The following is a 7,852-nucleotide window of genomic DNA, read 5'->3' as shown; positions in this document are numbered from 1 at the left end:
TGCAGTTTCTCTGTGATGAATTTTTGACGAATTGTCGGGAAGCTCAGGAGCAAGGTAAGACTTTCCATTACACATGGTTGCTCCTAACAATCCTACTGGTTGCAGGAGAGCTGCTGCAGGGCAGCCAATTTCCTGAAATTGAGGGCAACCTCCCTGAGGCAGTGCGGTATAACTCGCTCCTAGCTACGAAAGATACCACGAGGATTTGTGAGGTCAAGGTGTTCTGGATATTCATGGAGGCGAGTATCCAGACATGGATCGCTCGTAGATCGCGGTTATCCCCGACAATATACAACAGTTTACAAAGCGTGGCCGAGTTCAAAGCAGACATGCATAACCTATATATCCGGGCGCGGAAGGATCCAAAACAAACATGGGTAAAGCTTCTGTTCATTACAACGGATGATGAAATTTATGAAGTAATGGTAGCATGGCCTCCGGAGTGGCATGCCCCAAGCTTGGCTGCATTAGAAAGGAGGGTAGCACAGCAGCGAAAGAAGCAAATCTAGCTGCGACTCACTAAGATGGCGGAAAGGACGCGTCAGGGACAGAAGGCAGCTTTGCAGCACGAGGCGACCACAGAAGAAATCGCCAAAGAGATTAGGGAATATCAGGAAATGTTCTCGGAGTAGGACATGCAGAGGGAACCAAAGATACAAGAACGCACAGACCTTACCACAAAATCAACCCAAGTCAAGAGGCCGCGCATCAAGGAGCCGCCACATACACACAAAAAGACAAAGACAACAAAGACTTTGGAGAAAGAGTTTCTTGACAGTAGTGAACCAGTGTGTAATGTCACTAAAGATGCTTTGGAGGAGCTGATGATAGAGCAGACAACTGTGTTGGGGGAGCTCAGAGCGCAGCTGCAAGCATTACAGGTGTGACCCTCGAGAAGGATGATACCAAACCTAGCTGATGACACATCCGCAACCGAGCAGATGATGCGAACCTCCATAATGAACAATTTAGTATTACCAGCAGGCATTGTCGTAGCAGAGGTTGAAGGTGACATGACGGGTTGGGGGCTAAATTTAGCCGCCCTTCCTAGAGAAACCCTATACCAACTGTAGGATGGGGTAACCGCGGACCTCCGTGCAAGGGAAGGCCGTGCCCTCCAAATCTTAATGGAGCACAAGGAAAATCTGGAGCAGGTCACTCTATAGCATGATAACTTGGTTGCACACAACAAGAAATTGGAACAGGCCGTGGCAGAGGTCTGCAGCAAGGTACTAGAGTTGGCTGTGCCAGTGGAACTTCCAATAGCTAACAAAATTCATCACATGGCTGCAGGATTCCGTACGGCCCCAGAGGAAGCCACGAAAGCTTAGTGGGAATTAAATTTACAAATTGCGGAGCTAAGGCTAAAGGCACATCCGCCTACACCCCCGGAAATTCGAGAGCAACGTCGTGGCGAAATTCAAGCGGGATTGGAAGTGATAAAGCACGTTTTCCAAGATTACTCACGATTGTTGGATCAGTCCCTCCTTACGCTCACATCCCTCCAGGAAGACCAACGCTACAGTAGGTAGAGTCAGAAGCAAGAGAGTTATAGCAGGTTTATGAAAAATTTTGGGGGACTACGCAAATGATCACCATCACACAGCGATTGGCCAAAATGAGGGAGGCCCAGGCTCTCAAGGCACAAGTTGATGCCGCTCGGCAGAAGGAAGCAGTGCTCAAAGAACGCATCCAACCTTGGCTTGATGAGGCATTCGCGGTCTCCACCAACATTGAGGGAAAATTAGCACACATGTAGGCAGTATATGAACCCGGACAAGTAATTAAAACTGACGTGGATGCATCGGTGGCTCGCATACAACACGTACAACAAATGGCAGAAGAATTTGTTGCGAGCGTAAGCGAAGCACAGAATTTGCTGGATGACCTCCGCACGAAGATTGCTGCACCAACCGAGTGACTGGGGACAAGTCACGATGATTGTGTTGGGGGGCGGTTGGGTAGCGGATCCCCCATGTAACGGTTTTGGGGCTTAATGTCCACAAATTTTGAGTAAAATTATGGTAAAGGTTCCGCGAAGTGCGCGAAGCGCGAATTGTAATGAGTCAAGTCAAAGGGTTGTTCACCCAAAAATAATGTAAGAAAATAGAAAGGGAGTTAGCCTGCGCTCTAAGGTTAGAAGTCAATTTTTGGTTTGGATCTTGAATATTAGGGGTTTATGAAGGTAATATTCTATTTGCGTCTGTAAGTCGGATTTGAGGGTGTTGGTAGATAGATAGAGGTTCTACAGCTATGTGTGCAGAGGCCTGGTAGAGTCCGCAGCTGTGTGCGTGGACCCCTACAGCTGAGTGCGCAGGGCAGATCAGATTGTATTGAACAAGAGCTAAATAAAGATAAGAGTTTCTAAATCAATTGTGTGTTTTATCACGAATATATCTGTTGCTTATGTTTTGAATTATGCTTATTTATGATTACGCGCACTGGTTATTATTGTTAAATGTTTGCTTAAAGACTGTAAGAAGGAGATCAGATTTGTAATAAACTCATTAATAATTAAGCGCAACAGTGCGGATATACATGGAAGCTTGACAGCAGTGCAGAGTGGCGCGAGGGCGCAGATTGGTTTGCGACCCCTCTAGACCACATCAAGACATCCCAAGGGTGTGGAGACTTGGATCCAGCACCCTCCCCTACTACCTTGATTGAGACTTTAGCTCGCGCTCCGCGGACTGTTGCCGAGAGGGCTAGTAGTGTGGGATTTGTTTGGCTAAACACTTCCGATCCTGGGTGAGGCCCCAATAAGCAAACAGGTTATGATAGCCTTCTTAAAAAGAAATAACAATAAAACTAAACTGAAAAGTAAATTTTAAAAAAAATCTTAAAACAACATGTCCAGCTTTCGCCTCCCTAATTGGATGCTCATGCATCAGGCTACCCTTGCTTTCATTTTTTCTGAGTAATCATGCAATCTAAATAATTTCCTCATGCCAAGCAAACAAGCCTCCACATCCTACGATTTCTTCATCTCTCCATTAAACGTAGGTGGATTTTACTTCTTGAACTCATCCAGAAAATATCGCCTATCATTCCTCCTGCATGGATAATAATGATGAAAATCATGATGTCTTTCAAAACCAGAACTAGAGTAGTACATGTGTCCAGTACCTCTCCTATCTGGAGTGTCCAACATCTTTCCATCTCAGATAGTGTCATATCTATCTGACTTGTGTTTACTATGAGACTTGTTGCCATATGCTCCATTAGTTCTATCCTCATGTCCATGGCTGATCCAAAAAGGTCCCTATCGTTACAAATATGACAAACTTTGAAGTAATATCGCATTCACCTCTGCTTGTTTCTCTTGTGCCTACATGATTTTGTCCTTGTCTGCTTTGCAACTCCTTATTTCTTCCTTCTGACTTCTCAAAGTGTCTGCTAAGTAAGAAGAGTGCCCCACACCATGCTGCCCATCTGATGCATAGGAAGATTCTACGTAGTCTACCACCTTGCTAGCCATTTGATCTCTTTCCTACAAGGCATACTATGTTAGCTAAACCAAATCACCATAAATCAATGTACCTTAGCATAACTCGAGGATGATACCTTGTTTGCAAGATCATCAATTCAGCGTGATGCATGTGCAACATAACCATAATAACATATAGAAATATCTTTAAGTGCCTCAACGCATAACCATCATACTAACTAGGGTCCAGTCATCAATGCAAGGTAATATCAACAATGCATGCTATGACCTCATGCATGACAACAACCAATACTTTAGTGTACACATTGCCTCATGCAACTATCCACCTGCATAAGCAATGCCTAATCAACTACACATACGCATAATCGCATGTAGTCAAGCATAAGCGATCAATTCTTGTAATCAAACTACAAGACTAATGCATGCAATCAAATAACCAAGAATGCAACCCAACGTACAAGGATGTAATCAAGCTGCATATAACTATATAACCTGTCATATACTCATGACGATGCATTCCATAAAATCGACGTCAAGTTCCTCACGATAACCTTACTACTACCATGATCAATATGATGTAGTGCAAAAAGCACATGGAACGCAAGTGTAAGAGTCACACTCGAAACTGACATGCATGCATGACCAACACATTCACCCATATCTCTAGCACCAGAAATGATCCAAAGAGAGTGTAACCATGCTCTGATACCAATCTGTAACACACCCTCCCAGGTCTACCCAAAGTAACCATGCCAACCTGGGTAAACATGAGAAGAGAGGCTACTACAATCATATTCGACCTCCTCTGTCGCCTTAAGGAAGTGGAATCGATGGAACATCACATACAATCCTCCAACATCATCAACAGTCCCCTCAGGAGATAGGCCATACACTCAGATAGCCTGTCCCTGGGTCCCACTTCTATTTTTCAACTCTTAGCCCTCAGTCGCTCTCATGCTATGTGCAAAGGAGTGACCAACAACTCAAAGTCGCTCTCACAGGCCTACCTGCTAGCGATTGTGGTCTAGAATTGCCAATTTTGTGCCAGCGGCTCCGAAATTTGAGCCACTTTTCTAGCCTAGAATCCTGGCCTCTACCTAGAACTTGTTATAACTTTCAAAAATCATTTAAAACACAATAAAAATTTTGATCAATCAAAACCACCCTCAGTACTAGGCCTGAGCATCCCCTACTGGGACTAACATTCTATCAAACACTTGGCATCAATGCAACCTACAAGTCTAGGATACAAGACAAAGCATAAATGAATGAAACAACTTATCAAACATCATCAAAAGGATCACCTCCTTCTCCATTGAACTACTATATCATCAATTCGGTCTTGCATCCATCCATTTAATAGTTACAAGTAAATACATGAAATAACCATGACATAAACCAGTCACATAACCATGCTTATAACCAGCATTAAACAATGTAAATAGAAGAGATAGGAAAACCATTAAATCCATATATAAATCAGTGCAAAAGTAAGAGAACTTAGCTTTTATTAATCATAGGAAAATCTAACCAAGTTCGGGACTTCCACATACCACCCAACCATAGACATGGTTGAACCAAATCTCTCTTTCAGTTAGCCACCCCTGTGCCATATTCCAAGCATGAATGTGGGATCTCATAGAACAAATAATCCAAGAACAACCAAGGGAATCCATAGGTCAAACCACCTCCACCCTCACCAAACCGTGATCACACCAAAATCAATGCTTTGATCACAACCAAACATAACTTGGAATTCCATCCAGAATCCATCACTACCCATGAGGAATTTTCTGTTTCCTTGTCTCTCAGGCTTTACCGCAATCCAAACCAATATCACTAGGCCCTAAACCAAGACTACTCCCTCAGGATTTACTGTGTATCCTACCAAAATCAGTCAAAAGATTCCTAGGCCTTTGGGAATGAACCTTGAGACCACTTCTGCCTTGGATTCTGAAATCCATCTAGCAATTCCAAAGTTCCAAAATCGAAATAAGCATCCCAACGTGCCATGGCATCTATAAAAATGCTAGGCTAGGCTGAAAACCACCATCATAACCCGAAAATACCATGCCACTGAAAGTAAGAGAATCATACACCAACATGGAAAGCCAAGCATGTCCAAACCAGTTATGAAATCACACTTGCAAAAGGTTACCTGCAATTATTCCTATTGAAGTTGCTTGATCCTTCTTTCCTTTCCTTTATCCTTGCTTGCTTTTCCTTTCCCTTTCCTTGCTCCAAACTAGAGTGCTCCAAGAAAACTCTAAGTGACCAAGAGAACGAGAGAGAGAGAGAGAGAGAGAGAGAGATAATGAGAGATCTCCAAACTTGAACTTGACAAAAGCCATGAACTGATCCTCAAAATCCTTTTTATGCATGAGGCCTCTAATTTATTCATTTTCCATTATTTTCCTTCAATTTCCTCCTCACATGAAACATGTGACCTTTTACCTTCTTTTTCATATAATTTCCTCTATTTTCATAAATAAATATTTCAAAAATGTCATTTTTCCTTTTAATGCCTTTCCCTTACCCTTTGCCAATTTTCCTTAGCCAAAACACACATCGAGTGATGCCCACTAGGATATCTTTGCCCAACATTCAGCTTGGAATAAGTGTCCCTTAACCGTGGTATTATTTTTCCTTTATTAGCTTTTATTACATGAAATTTTCACTAGGGATGTTACAGAGGCTTTTAGTGTCATTCGACCACCCTTGTTACCGCTGTTCCACTTTCCATTTATGTCGATACTACACTCCTCTCTTGAATGATATAATCATGTAATCAATTTATCTAAGCCATTACAGTCGAGCACTTCCTCTTCAACATCCCTTAAAGACCTTACTGCAATTATTTGATTGTAAATCGACCATTTGAAAATAAAATTTATACATAATGCGAATATCAGAGCGCACATTAAAGCTTATGGGATCACCAGTAAATTGGGATTGAAAGTACCGTCCTCAAATGTCAAGGGATTACCTTTAGATAAACCAGTAGCCATAGACACTATGTTAGGCTTGAGGATTCCTCTTCCAAGGGATGTATCTGCACTTCTATTAGAAATGTGTTTGGAGAATCCACTGTCCAAGAGCAAACTAAGCACCAAAATCCCAAGCAGTCCCAATTGAGAGGCTGTAATGTTTCTTTGTTGAGACTTTGATCAAGACGAGCTAAGAAATGTAAGTCCCATAATTTCTTCTTCAAAAGATAAATATTTCAAAACTAAAGTGCACCCAATCACAAAATTGAAAAGGAATGATGTATGGATGGTATGGGTGCTTATGAGATGGTATGAGGACTGGGTGAGTGAAAACGTCAAGGTGAAGGTGGTTCAAACAATGACAATTTTTGGATGAGTAATAGAATGGATGGGCATATGATACACATGTCATCATGTTTCAATGGCCATCAATACTAAAAACAAGATGGATGATCATATCATACACATCTCCATAACTATTAACCAGAAACTGTTTGCTTGAAAATTATTGATACAGATTGACTGGTAAATAGATGTCAGAGTGCCCACGTCTCGAGGTCCTTAGAGGGTGTATTAATGGATGTATAGCATTTTAAATATTGGTTTCCTTGCTTGAGATGTCCCTAATCGACAAAGAAACAATTAGACAATTATATATATATATATATATATATATATATATATATATATATATATATATATATAGTCAGACAGACACCACATCATATATATATTTATTTGAGAGTTAGTTCAATCGGTTAAGTTTTGGTAGTTAAAGCTCTTTCATTATATTCATTACATTCATGTATTCAGGGAACCCACTCGAGTTAAGACACATCGAGTCCCCTCTAACACATATACTTCTATTATGTTTGTGGAATTAACATGCATTCAACATCACAAACATATTGCCACTTCACTTCAATAACATCATGTGCATAAGAACATTAACATCAACCATAAACCATACAAGTGTAAGAATAAGTTGTGCAACAACTTCATAAAGGGAAGGGAAACCCCCAACCCCCCACCCTGATAAACCCTTGGTTTATTATACACAAAACTATAATACAACACAATGCTATAATGGTTGGTTTCAACCTTCATTTACTCCCAAAGTATAACTCTTACAATCATACCACAACCCTTCTCGGTATTCCTACATGGACTTGCGGTTGTTATTGCACTACCACAACCAACCCTCATATAAGACACTACTCATGAGCATTCCTTTGTTTCGGTTGTTAGCTTACTAAGTTGAGTGAGCCCGCCCTCATCCCATGCACTTCCACTTCACGATCTGTCATATTGTCTAAGTGCTTAAGTCTTCCTCTAAGATTCTAAGTGTCAAAGTTGTTTGCTTTCACATGCCTAGCTAGCAGCATAACACACTCCTTCCTAGCTAGCCTAGCAGATA

Source organism: Pinus tabuliformis, chromosome 1_2 (genome assembly GCF_031772625.1).
Source record: "Pinus tabuliformis cultivar Carrire ecotype Pingquan chromosome 1_2, CPIR1, whole genome shotgun sequence".
Taxonomy (NCBI): domain Eukaryota; kingdom Viridiplantae; phylum Streptophyta; class Pinopsida; order Pinales; family Pinaceae; genus Pinus; species Pinus tabuliformis.
The sequence above is the reverse complement of the archived record's forward strand: the minus strand, read 5'-3'. Positions refer to the sequence as shown.